Raw genomic sequence first — 14,310 nt, 5'->3', positions numbered from 1 at the left:
CCATTACACTACAGTATTAACCCACTCAGTTTCAATGAGATGCATGAATCAGAGAATGTTGCAACAAGTGATGTGAGTTTGAACTAATTCAAGTTTATTAATTTACTTTGAGATGATAACAAATGTTACTGCAATGTGGGATTTTGGATCCATTAACTTCATATTCAGGAGCTTTAAAGATACTCAATAAACAGGCTGAACTAACCAGAATGTCAGTGTCCTGTTTTCTGATAGTCATACAGTGAATGCTGTATTCAGTGACTTTCCTTTTTAAAGAAGAAATGCCAAGTGAAATGTGTCCATTGTGAATAAATGGGAAAATATTGTTTGTTTGGTAGGATTTTACTTTAGTTGATTCATTTTCCCTTTAATCGGCCGGATACTGCAATGTGGGATGCAATTAAGCTGCAATGTTGGCAGCAATTAAGCTGACTGCAGAAAAGGTCCTTGAGTTCCCAGTTTCATTTACTGGAAGCAGATGGAGTTTCTGCAGTGGATCAAAGATATTTTGCCTCACTGTTGACCACTTGGTGGAAAACCAACTGCAAACCATAACCACTGCCTCCGCACAAACAAATCTACTCAGCAACAATGCTGGAGAAAGGTTTATTTTTCAGTTGTGTAACTTGGAGAACTAATCTCTCCTCTCACGGAAGGAAATATTCGCAGAGTCTCAGACACAACCAACATCAACAGCTCATTCGAGGATCACTACAGCACTGTTTAATATTGAGAAAAATTGATAAATAGTCATAGAGTCATGGAGTGATACAGCATGGTTACAGACCCTTCGGTCCAACCAGTCCATGCCAGTCCTAATCCCAAACTAAACTAATCCCACCTGTGTGTACTTGGCTGATATCCTTCCAAACATTTGATATTTATTTACTTATCCAAATGTCTTCTAAAGGTTGTAAGTATCCACCACCAAATCATCTCACACAAAAACCATTCTCTGATATCTTTTTTAAAATTTTTCTCCTCTCATTGTAAAAACATTTTCCCTACTGTTGAAATCCTCCACCATAGGGAAAACACGCCAATGTCTGGGTCAAAAATTAAAACAATCCCAGCTCCAAACATTTACAAAATATCACTGTGGATCTTCCTCGAATCCAAAAAAGATTGCCCCCTTTGATCAATGATTTCTAAAATTTACTCGCATATCTGTTGTGAAGGACGTTTTCAAATAACTTCAGAAGTGCAAATGGTTCACATCAGTCGGATTAAAGTAACATTTCGTGCGTTACCCCACACACAAAAAAGCGTGTTGACATGAATTGCTCTGAGGAAGTCTACGATGGATTCTTTTATCAAACAAAATCATTTCCAATGTTGTGAGGGCTCGTCCACCTTCTGTGCGATGATCTGAATTTTAAGTTGTGTCTGACTGCAGATGAAACTGGCTGATCTGTGTAAAAGTACAGTTTGTGCCTATCACATTGTTAATTTATATTGCTGACTTTAGTTGATAAAGTGACATTGTCCCAGGCATCATCTGGCACCAATAATTAGATCATTAATTTCCGCATCGCTCGCCAGAGAGTCAGGTGGAGTTTATTGATATGTGATATTTTTGAAACGAAAGCTTCGTACATTTCCAGGGTGAATCATGTCAATTAGAGCCATTCACCTTTCCACTCATGGCTTTATAAACTTATATGAGGTCACACCACCCCCTGAACTCTCACCGTCCAGTGAAACAAGTTCCAGTCTATCTGGATTTACAACGGTGGTTCTGTTCCCTCACATTCTGCTGTTAAAGATCATCCTGCCACCCCAGATCCACAGAGAGCATCCCTTGTTACTAGTTCAAAGAAATGAAAGGAACTTCTCCCACCATATTATTCAATTTTAGTTGGCTTCAAACACCATAAAAAATAAATGATCATGTCATTGCTGATTTTTGGGAGAATGCCGTGTACACAGTATCTGCTGAAATACCTGCAGTACCATCCTGAATCTGGTTTGCAGGTTCATCTGTTGCTCACAAACGCAACCAGACATCAGGGAACAGTGAACATCGCTCAACCCCACTCCTCCACCCTCCCCCCACCCCCGTACTTTGCTCTTTGTGAAATCTGTGTTGTCAAAAATAAGTTAAAAGAAAGTGTTTTTTTTAAGCGTTCTTAATTCATGTTGCTGATCTTGGCTGAATGTTGCTGTTAGCATTTCTGGGGAATATGTCTGTATCTTTTTCATGTCGGTTAACAATGATATTAAGTCAAGAATAGTCAAAATGTCCTGAGAAACAATGTTTATAAATGGGCCTATTAGCTCCTCAGGGCTGTACCAACTGTTTGAATATTGATACAGTTCTGCCCCTACTTTTTCCCCATAAGCCAGGATTTACAGCATTGGAGATCATATCTATGTTGATAATGGATTAGACCCCACACAATGTTCCCGAATGTTTACAGTGCTATCACCTGCAGGGTCATGGACAACATGCTATAAATTGGGTTTTGGCTGGAAGGCTCTGTCTTCATGTGATATGGGTGCGATAGGTGAAATGATCTCTCTCTGTCGTGAAAACTTTCTACTACTCTAAATTCATCTTTCCTACTATGTTTCGTTCAGAGGCTCGAATTCACATGATTCATGCCGGAAATATTCCAAGCATTTGTTTCAATGAGATCAATAAACTCCACCTGATAGTCTGGCTAGTGATGTGGAAATCAATGGTCTAATTAATGGTGCTAGATTTTGCCTGGGACAACATCACTTTATTCAACTTTATTCAACATCACTTTATTCAGCAATATACATTAACAATGTGAAAGGCACAAACTTACTTTTACCCAGATCAGCCAGTTTCATCTGCAGTCAGACACAACTTAAAATTCAGACTATTGCACAGAGGATAGACGAGCCTTAAAACATTGGAAATGGTTTTGTTTGATAAAACAGTCCATCGTAGACTTGCTTGAGCAACTCGTGACAACAAACTTGCTGGATTTTTTTTTGTGTGGGGTAACATATGAAATGTTATTATATTCCGACTGATGTGAACCATTTGCACTTCAGAAGTTATTTGAAAATGTCCTTCACAAAAGGTATGTGAGTAAATTTTAGAAATCATTGATCAAAGGGACAATTTTTTTTTGGATTCAAGGAAGCTCCATAGTGATATTTGGTAAATGTTTGGAGCTGTGATTGCTTAAAACTTTTAACTAAGACATTGGCATACAGTGCACAACTTCTCAATTTGCTGTAACATGAAACTCGTAACCACTGTGAACCTGGAAGGCGATGGTTCAGAATTTAACAAGGACCTAGCAAGGTTCGTGGAATGGACCAACAAGTGATTCATGAAATTTAACAAAGGCATTTCTGAAATGATTAGTTTAGCTAGGAAGAATGTAGAGACACAAATTCACATCTCTGTTTGCATTTCAATATGCTATAAATTACTTTTCCATTATATCCTAAAATACATGTGTCTGTGTTCATATTTAATACACTCTATCTTGTTCCAGTATTAAGATAGTTTCTTTATTTATTTCACTCAAGACTGTATGCTGTATTTTTGCCTCAGTATTGACCAAACTCGGTTTGGTGCCAGCTTATATTACTTGAGCTGCTTTTTCAGGAAGTGAATCTCTCCACCTGCTATGTCAAAATAATCTGTTCATGCTTAGATAGAAATAAATCCTGTTATTATCATCCCAAATTCAGGCTCGGTTATTTTGTAATTATTCATTGGAAATGAACAGAATATGACTGGCCTGCTGGCTTGTTCTTGGTGGAGTGGGAGAGGGAGTTAAAGTGTACAGCCATGGGGCCATGGGGTTGGTGTCCCAGAGATGTTCTCTGAAATAATCCGCAAGTTAGTGTCCTGACTCCCTGATGTAGAGGAGACCACGTCAGGTGGAACAGACACAGTGGATGACATTTGTGGAAGAATAGATAAATTTCTCTGGGATGTGAAGGATCATTTGGAGCCTTGTCGGAGGTGAGGGGGAAGGTGTGGGCACAGGTTTTGCACTTCCTGTGGTGGCAGGGGAAGGTGACAGGGCTGGGGAGTGGGCTGATGGAGGGGCATGGGCCTGACGAGGGAGTCGCGGAGGGAATGGTGTTTCCAGAATGCAGATAGGGATAGGGAGGGAAATATACCCGAGTGATGGGGTCTGTTTACAGGTGGTGGAAGCAGCGGAGGATGATATGATGTATGCAAGGTTGGTGCGGTGGAAGTTGAGGACCAGGAGGGCTCCCTGTTGCGATTGGAGGGATGGAGTTCAAGGGCATCGTCGACCACGTGGGAGGGGAAATTGCAGTCTTTGAAAAAGGAGGTTATCTGGGATGTTTTATGGTGGAACTGGTCCTCCTGGGAGCAGATGCGATGGAGGCAGAGGAACTAAGAATAAGTGATGGCATTTTTACAGGAGGTCGGGTGGGAGGAGTGTAGTTCAGGTAGCTGTTGGAGTCAGTGGGCTTGTCGTAAATGTTTAGTCGGTCACTGGAGAAAGAGGTGGAGAGGTCGAGAAAAGGTAGGGAGGTGTCCGAGATGGTCCCTGTGAAGTTTAGGTCAGGGTGGAAGGTCTTAGTAAAGTTGATGAACTGTTCAACCTCCTAGTAGCAGCATGAGGTGGCGTTGATACAGTCATCAATGTAGCGGTGGTAAAGGTGGGCAATGATACCAGTGTAGCTGTGGAAGATTGACTGTTCCACATATCTGACGAAGAGGCAGGCATAGATGGGGTCCATACAGGTGTCCATGGCTACCCCTTTGGTTTGGAGGAAGTGGGAGGATTGAAAGGAAATGTAGTTGAGTTTGAGCATGTGCTGCTTGGGTTGGCATGACAGGAAGAAATGGAGGGCTTCGAGGCCGACATCATGGCGTTTGGATGTGTACAGGGCCCGGACATTCTGTTCATTCTGGGGCTTATCAATAGCTTGCAGTTATTATGGAACTGCAAGGGCAATGGCTGGGAACTCGGAGAAACCAATGTTTAAGTCTTCTGCTTGAAGCAAATTCTGACTAAAACATTTAAACACCACAAAGCTCACTGTCGGAAATGCCAGTGCTGCAACTTTTAATAATATTTGAAACTTTGTTAAAAATAGGGATTTTTAGTCATAGTTTCTGAAAGAATCAAGAAAATAATTATCTGTTAGAACAAGCTCTTTCAAAGAGAGAGGATTTGCAAAGTTTGAAACCATACGGTGCTGTGGTTTATTTGAATTCAATGTCGGCCAGAGTTAGATACAGACAAGGTGATCTCTCCATATATTGGTTCTGTTAATCGGACACACCGACATACCTGAATGTACAAAACTGTATTATTTGTTTAAGTTGATCAAAATCTAGGAAATAGATCAAACAGAATGTATTCAGCTGGGGAGGTGATGGATACAGAAGACAGAATCTAAAACTGGGAACATTAAATCTGAAGAGAGAGTAACAAGTAGTACAAGATCAAAGACATGACAAGGTGCAGTCGATATGTCCCAGACCTTAGTGAATCGAATGAGCTTGTTAGATGGTCGAGAGACTCGTCCAATGACGTCCTGGAATCAGACTGTGAAACAGAGATCGAAAGGTCGATTTGCAAATGTCACTTCAAAGTCACTTCACATTCTGTGTCCTGATATAGGCGACATTGGCAGATGTTTCCACCAGATTGCATCCCCTGGGTTTATTTTCTGATCAGAAGTGAGATGTGTGGCTTGCTGCTGGCACATAGAAACAGGAAGTTGTGTGCCTGCTGAGAATGATACATCAGGCGTTACTTTCCGTATTATCAGCACAAACAGTCTTCCTGCCTCTGAGGGTGAACACACACTGACAGTGTCAGGAACAAACGGACTGATTGCTGTTGGTCTCAACATTGTATTCAATTCCATTCCCATTTTCCAGAATGAAACAGAAGAGACACAAGATTATTTCTGCGATAGTAAATTGTCTGTCAGAGAGATAAGAAGAGTTATCACCAGGCGAAAGGAGCTAAATGACAATGTGTAGTTTCGCTCATAAACCTATGTTTAAAAGTAGAAAGTTTGAGGGAAGTTAATAAGTAAATCTAAGAGACAGCATTGATTAAAAGTTGAAATTGTAAGGTTTAAGCAATAAAATTCAGCACGGCTTCAGTGGAAGTGATATCACATCTGACATGGCTAATACTGTTTTCCGAAGAGGCAATGAGATGTGTCATCGAGTGTAAAAAATGGATGTAATGCTTATTGATTTCAATCGGATTTTTGACAAGATCTTGCAACTTCAATAAGGTAAGGGTTCATGGGATCTGGTGCAGTTTGGCAAATGCATCGAAGGTTTATTTGGTGGCAGAAGGTAATGGCAGTCTTTGTGAAGACATCTTGTGTCCAGTGGCTTGCTGTTAGACTTGGTGCTGGATCCTTTGCTGTTTGCAGCGTATATGAACGATCTAGTCAAGAATGTAACAATTTTCATCAGTAAGTTCAAAGATGAGGTGAAAAACATTTGACTTTGCAATTAATGAGGATGAAAGCCAGTTTGACATCGATGACCTTGCCTGTTGGAGAGAAGAATTGAAACCAGAACATTATATCCTGAAGTCTGTGAAGTAAAGCATTTTCGAGACTAACAATTTAAGCGAAAATACAATGCACGGTAGGAATCTACAAAATACAAAAGATAAGCGATCTTCTGTTGTGCATATCTACATCATGGGGGTGGGGGGATATTGTGGCTAGACTATTAATTCAGGAAACTGGGGTCTGAGCCCGCAGTGCTGCCACATAAAGTCGTGAATTATGGTTGACAATTAAACAACTCGTTGGAGGAATAAGCTCCACAGATATTCCCTTGCTCTGCACAAAACATCAGCGCAAAAGTTAAGGCTGAAGCATTCACAGCAATCTTCAGCCAGAAGTGCCAATTGTCTGATCCATCTCGGCATCTTCCAGTGATCACCAATATGACAGATACCTGTCTTCAGGGAATTCACTTCTCCCCATGTGATATCAAGATACTGTTGGGCGGGGGGCACTGGTTACTGCAAATGCTATGGAGCCTGACAAAATTCTGGCAATAATACTGATGACTTGTGCTAGCCAAGCACTCCCGGTACAGCTACAGCACTGGCATGGACAATGTGGAAAATAGGCCAGGCGTGTCCTGTGCACAGAAAATAGGTCAAACCACCCTGACAAATTACTGCCCCATCAGTCCATGCCCAACCATGAGTTAGGTGTAGAAGGTGCTATCAAGAGTGCTATCAAGCAGCACTAGCTCAGCAATAACCTGCTCGGTGACATAAAATGTGGGTTACACAAGGCCTACTCAGCTCATGACTGAATTACAGACTTGATTTAAACATGGACAAAGAACTGAATTCCAGAAATGAGGGGAGAGTGACAGCCCTTCACATTAAGGTCACATTTGACAGAGTGTGATATTATAGAGTCCAAGCAAAACTGGATTCAATGGGTATCAGGCGACAAACTCCCTGCTGCCTGCAGTCATACCTCACACAATGGAAAATGTTTCTGCTTGTTAGAGGTCAGTCGCCTCAGCCAAAGCAAATCTTCGTTGGAGTTCCGAAAGAAAGTGTCCTCGGCCCAATCATCTTCAGCTGCTTCAGCAATGACCTTCCCTCCATCAGAATGTCAGAAGTGAAATCTGCATTAATCTAGCACTTTTTTGTGACTCCTCAGTCCACATTCAAATGCAACAAAATCTGGACAATATCCAGACTTGAGCTGACAAGTGGCACATAGCATTCACACCACAAAACTGCAAGGCAATGACCATTGACAATAACAGACAATCTAACCAAAACCCCTTCATATTCAATATTGTTATCTTCACTAAATCGTTCGCCATCAACATATTGGGTTTCCTTGTTCATTAGAAATTGAGCTGGACACTCCATATAAATACAATGGTTGTAAGAGCAGGCCAGATGCTAGGAATACTGCAGCGAGTAACTCACCCTCCTGACTCGCAAAGCCAATTGACTGTCTAAGAGACAGTGGTCAGGAGGGTAATAGCACAGCTCGCCCCTTGACTGGATAGGAGCAGCTTCAACTGCACTCAAGAAGCTTGGCATTGTCCAGGACAAAGCATCCCACTTGACCGGCAGCACATGCACAAGTGTCGATTGCCTCCAAATCTGATGCTTAGTACCTGGCGTATGCACTATCTAAAATACTACACTGCAGTAACTTAGCCACTTCCTTAGACAGTACCTTCCCACTGCCACTTGCATCTCGAAGGACAGGAGCAGCAGATACATGGGAACAGCACCACTGTAAGCCCCTCTCTAAAACACTCGGCATCCTGACATGGAAATATTCACTGATCCTTTACTGTAACTGGGTCAAAATCTGGAATTCCCTTCCTCAGGGCACATGTTATTTCAGAAAGGCAGCTTACTGCCATTTCCTGAAGGACACCTACAGACAACTAAAAGCAACCACTGTGTTCCATGAGTCAATTTAAAAAAATCATTCAAGCTAACATGACAGTTTGATAAAGGTTGAGGAGGCATTATGAGCATTTAATAAGCAATCGAAAGGTTTGGAGTAAAGTTCCAGAATCAATCTCTACCATGGTAGCTTCAATTAATGAAATGAAAATGCTGGAGTAATGAACGATATTCACAGACCTACCAAAGGTTTGAAGCATGTTACATGGTTCAGTATTGTTCTTCAGAGGAGGATGTGTGACCTTCCTACCTGGCCTGCCCTACCCGTTCAACAATAAGGCAATGGTCCTTTCCTGTGCCGAACCTGACTAAGAAACCAATCAGGAGAAAGTGAGGACTGCAGGTGCTGGAGATCAGAGTTGAGAGTGTACTGCTGGAAAAGCAGTAGGAAAATCAACGTTCCAGGCACAACCCCTTCATCAGATATCCTAATGAAGGCCTTATGACCGAAACGTCGATTCTCCTGCTCCTCGGATGCTGCCTGACCTGCTGTACTTTTCCAGCACTACAGTCTCGACTGAGAAGCCATTTGGTTGTAATAAAGCTTCTTAAGAAAGATCAACCATGATTAGCTGAGCAAGATGGCAGGCCTTCAAAAAGGTACCACCTTCTTGGGATATGTCAGTAAAGAATTCAAAAAATGCAAATGACGGTGAGTCAGGCTCTTCAGACAGAGTCCGGTACACAGTTTAGATTGATGATTGGATGCAAAGTCTCCTGTGATGTTGCTGTGAACAGCAGGAGAGTTCTTGCCAGTATTGCACTTCAATATTTGTTCATGATGTAATGTGTCAGATTTATTGCATTTCTGTTTGTGACCGCTTTCTGTGCTTTCCCAACATTAGGATCACAGTGGTGATATCACGAGACCAGTATTCCCAAACTCCAGTTTGGTGTTGAATGGATGGCGTTTGGAATACCATCGTTTGCCCAGGGTGAAATTTGAATTTAAAGAAAGCCTGGAATCGAAAAGAAAGCCAAATGGTGACCATGTAACCCGAGTCAATGGAAAAATACAAGAACAGCTGGTTCACGAATGACAAAGTACCTGTCACCTTTACAAGGTCTGGCCGACATGAGATTCCAGACCCACTGGGAAGTAATTGACTGTGTTTTGAAGTGGCTTTAGCAAGCTATTCAATGGGCAATTGGGGATAGGGACTCGATGCTGACCCTAGCCAGAAAGTAATAAGTGTAACGAAACCTCGCAACAACTATATCAATTAAATGTAATTGTTGAGGCAGTTCCTGATGTCATTCAAGTATTTCATGTGAATATTCTAAAACGCACTTTGAGTGATGTTGCATCGTCTAAACGGACTGCAATATAACTCAGTGGGACATTCAGAGTAGATCCAGTTCCACATTGAAGTTTAATTGCAGAATTTTCAAAACGGAATTGGTAACCTAAATAAAAGTTTTAAATTGTGTTTATCTTCCAGAAATAAATAAAATCTGTTGCAATTCATCTTCATAAATTTGTATTCACTTCTGCAAATGGTCAACATTCTTAAAATAAACTTGTTTCGATTTGAAACTAACCAATAAATCACTTCGTTCATCTGGCTATGCTGTCATCATCACTTCCTTGAAACTAATTAAGCATTTATGTAAATAAACACAGAAATAGAATTCTCAGAATAGATTACAGAACAACAAAACCCCAACTTATATTTCCCCACAAGCACAGCACACGAATTGTGGAAAAATGCAAATAACTTAATGGATTCCAATACTAATTGATGTTAGGACTTTTTACGATATAAAAGTTGTATGATTGTTGAATGACAGAAGTATCAATTGTCATGTTTAGTCAAAAAACCTATAATTAAGAGATACATTGGCACAGCTAATATTACTGTCTCTCTTTTTCTCTCTTCCCCTCCTGCCTTCCCCCCATTTTTCTTTATATCTGATGCCTTGTTTTGCCTCTCCACAATCGGACAATGTTTTCCTCAATAACATGAAGCCAACACCTCACCAACATATCCTTTCAGCCAAATTCATCCATTTCTCTAGAGAGATTGGAGTCATTAGAGCAAGATTTTCTCAGTATTGAATGATCTGGAAATGCTTGATAGGAATGAAGCTGCAAGACTTTACTGTGTTAGTGTTTTCATTGTATCTCAGCAGTATTGTTCTTGGCTGAGGAATGTTTAATAGTGTAATGCATATTTAGTCTATAATTAACCTTTACTGCACATCTCATGGAATGTTTAATATTGTAGAGGTCGATTTATTCTGTATCGACGCTGTGTTGTACCTGCTCTGGGAGGGTTTTTTCAGGGAATCTTGGATGCAGATCTACTCTGTGTCCTAACCAAAATGTATTTGACATATTTGCATTGGGCAGCACAATATAGAGGGAGATTTACCCAGCACATTACATGAGCTGTACAATCACAGAAAACATTTGATGTAGCCGTGTAAAGGGGCTTGAACTCCTACCCACTGTCATTCTGATTTTGAAATGCTTGATACCAGAATAAAAAGGGAACAACACTATGCTTCAAAAATTTGTTATAGAAGTAGATTATCATCTACAGGCACAGACATACACATGCACATATGCAAATCATCTATGAACAACCCTTGCAGTGTTTAATGGATGAGTGCTGAGAGAGCTTTAATTTGCAATGTGTGTATTCCATGCAACACATGCCGACAGTTTGTTTGATATGGTAGTTTAAATATAGTTTTGATCTGTCTTTAACCTTTTCTGTGACAGCTGTGGTTGTGTTTGACAAATATTCAACAGAACTGGAGGACTGTAAATGCAGTCACTGCATTAGAGGCAGAATGCAATGCCATCAAACAGGGAGAAAGGCGATCCCTGTGTATTTTCATGATGAGGAGGGATTGAAGCAGCTGAGCGTCAAACATGAAATGGAGGTTAGTTTGACTGAGGCCGAGATAATTCTGAAAAGACTAACTTAGAGCAAAGGTTCATGATAGAGAACCAGAAGCAGCCTGTTCAGCCAATGGAGTTTGGTCTTCCAAACAATGACGTCATAGCTGAGCTGATAATCCTCACCTCCACTTTGGAGTGTTTTAACTGTCAGCATTGATTCAATTACCAAATCAAAACCTGTCCATTTCAGCCTTCAAAATACTGAATGACCCAACCTCGACAGTCTTCTGTGGTAGAGAATTCCACAGATTCACAACATTCTGAGAGACAAAATTCTCTTCTGCCTGAAATTTGTGACCTCTAATTCAAAGATTCTACTCCCTGGTCTGAAACTCTCCCACAAGGGGAAACAACATTTCTGCATTTACACCATCAAGTTTCCTGAAAATAATAGATGTTTCAGAATGTCACCACTGAATCTTCTATGTTCTAATGTGTATTGGCCCAAACAACTCAATCTCTACTCCCAAGGCAGTCATTCCATCTTCTGGATCAGTCGACTGAACCTCATGTGGATTGTCTCACAGTCCAGTGTACCTTTTCTTTGATATTAGTCCCAAGAACAGGTCACAGTATTCCAGTTGTGATAAGAATAGAGCTTTTTTTTCAGTTTTAACAAACATTATAGTCATACAGATATCCAGCACAGAAACAGACCCTTCAGCCCAACTGCACTAACCAGATATCCCAATCTGACTGAGTACCATTTGCCAAACATTTGGCCCATCTTCCTCCGTTATCCGTTCATACACCCATCCAGGTGCCTTTTAAATGCAGTAATTTAACCTGCCTCCACCACTACCGCTGGCAGCTTTTTCCGTTCACTCACGCAAGTGGGCGGCACGGTGGCACAGTGGTTAGCACTGCTGCCTCACAGCGCCAGAGACCCGGGTTCAATTCCCGACTCAGGCGACTGACTGTGTGGAGTTTGCACATTCTCCCTGTGTCTGCTTGGGTTTGCTCCGGTTTCCTCCCACAGTCCAAAGATGTGCAGGTCAGGTGAATTGGCCATGCTAAATTGCCCGTAGTGTTAGGTAAAAAGGGGTACATGTAGGGTGGGTTGCGCGTCGGTGTGGACTTGTTGGGCCGAAGGGCCAGTTTCCACACTGTAAGTAATCTAATCTAAGAGAAAAGGTTACCCCTCAGGTTCTTTTCAAATGTTTCTCCTCTCACCTTAATCTGCTGTCCTCTAGTTTTGGACTCTCCCACTTGAGGAAAAAGATCTTGGCTATTCACCATATCAATGCCCCGCATGATTTTATAAGTCTTGTTCAGGGCACTCCTTAGCCTCCTTTCCTCTCACTTTAGGGAAAAGAAAAGCCCCAGCCTATTCAGCCTCACCTTATATCTTAAACACTCCAGTTCCAGCATCATTCTTGGAAATCTTTTTTACATCCTCTCAAGTTTCACAAAATCCTTGAGAGGGATGATCAGACAGATTTGTCTGTAATAATTCTAAACGTAGCCTCATAACTGTTCTGTACAGCTGAGACATGACATCTCGACTCTTACACTTAATATTAAGACCAATGAAGGAAAGCATGCCAAACACCTTTTTCCCCACCCTGTCTCCCTGCAACTCCACTTCCAAGGAATGATACATCTGCACCCTTTGGTTTCTTTGCTCAGCAACACTCCCCAAGGCCCAGCCATTAATTGTATAAGTCCTGCCCTGGTTTGCCTTACAAAAATACAACATCTCACATTTATTTAATGAAGCATGGGTTCATGAAAGGCAGGTCATGTTTAACTGATTTATTGGAATTCTTTGAGGTCATAATGAGCGTGGTAGACAATGGGGAACTGGTGAACACAGTGATCTGGATTTCCAAAAGGCATTCAGCAAGGTGCTGCACGAAAGGCTGCTGCATAAGATAAAGATGCAGTGTTACAGGCAATGCATTAGCATGGACAGAAGATTAGTTCACGAACAGAATGCAAAACGTGTTTTTCTGGTTGGCAATCAGTGGCTAGTGGTGTGTCTCAGGGATCAGTGTTGAGACTGCAATTGTTTACATTTCAGGTAGATTGCTTCGAGTTAGAGACCAAGTGTGGTGTGTTGTAGTTCGCAGAAGGCACTTAAATGAGTGATAGAGCAAAGTGTGCAGAAGGATATAGACAGGCTAAGTGAGTGGGCAAGGGTCTGGCAGATGGAGTACAATGTTAGTAAACATGATGTGATCCATTTTGGTAGGAATAATAGCAAAGTGGACTATTATAAAATGGTGAAAAATTACAGAATGCTGCTGTGCAGGGGGACATGATGCATAAAACACAAAAGTATGGTTTGTAAGTCCAGTAGCTAATTAGGAAGACAAATGGAATAATGTTCTTCATTGGCAGTGGATAGAGTTAAAATTAGGACTTTCTGCTGCAGCTGTATAGGGCGCCGGTGTGGCTACGCCGGGAGTACTCTGTATACTTTTCATCTCCTTACATGAGATGGTACTGGGTTGGGTTTTGCTGAGGAGGTTGACCATGTTGCTTCTGGAAATGAGAGAGTTGTTTTATGAGGAGAGATTGAGCAGACTGGGATTACACTCATTGGAATTTAGAAGAATGGGGGAGGGGATTGTAAAATTATAAATGGGATAGATACGACAGAAGCGGGGAGGCTGCTTCCACTGGTGGGTGAAATTAGAACTACAGGGCATAGCCTCAAAATAAGGGCAGCAGATTTCAGACTGAGTTGGGGATGAACATCTTCACCTAAAGGGTTGTGAATATGTGGAATTCCCTGTCTAGTGGAGTAGCTGAGGTTAACTTGTTGAATGTTTTAAAGGTCAAAATAGATTTTTGAACAGTAAAGGAATGTAGGGTTATCGTAAGCGGGTGGGTAAGTGGAGCCTCAGTCCATTGAAAGATGATCCATGATGTTATTGAAAGGCAGAGCAGACTCATGGGGTTAGATGTCCTTCTCCTGATCGTATTTCTTATGTTTGGATGTTGCTATGTTCAAACAGGCCACCAATCCGAAAAGTAATGCTC

The sequence above is a fragment of the Chiloscyllium plagiosum genome, unplaced genomic scaffold, assembly GCF_037043375.1.
Source record: "Chiloscyllium plagiosum isolate Xiang-an unplaced genomic scaffold, Cpla_swu_hap1 HiC_scaffold_40, whole genome shotgun sequence".
NCBI lineage: Eukaryota > Metazoa > Chordata > Chondrichthyes > Orectolobiformes > Hemiscylliidae > Chiloscyllium > Chiloscyllium plagiosum.
Note: the sequence above shows the minus strand (reverse complement) of the source record.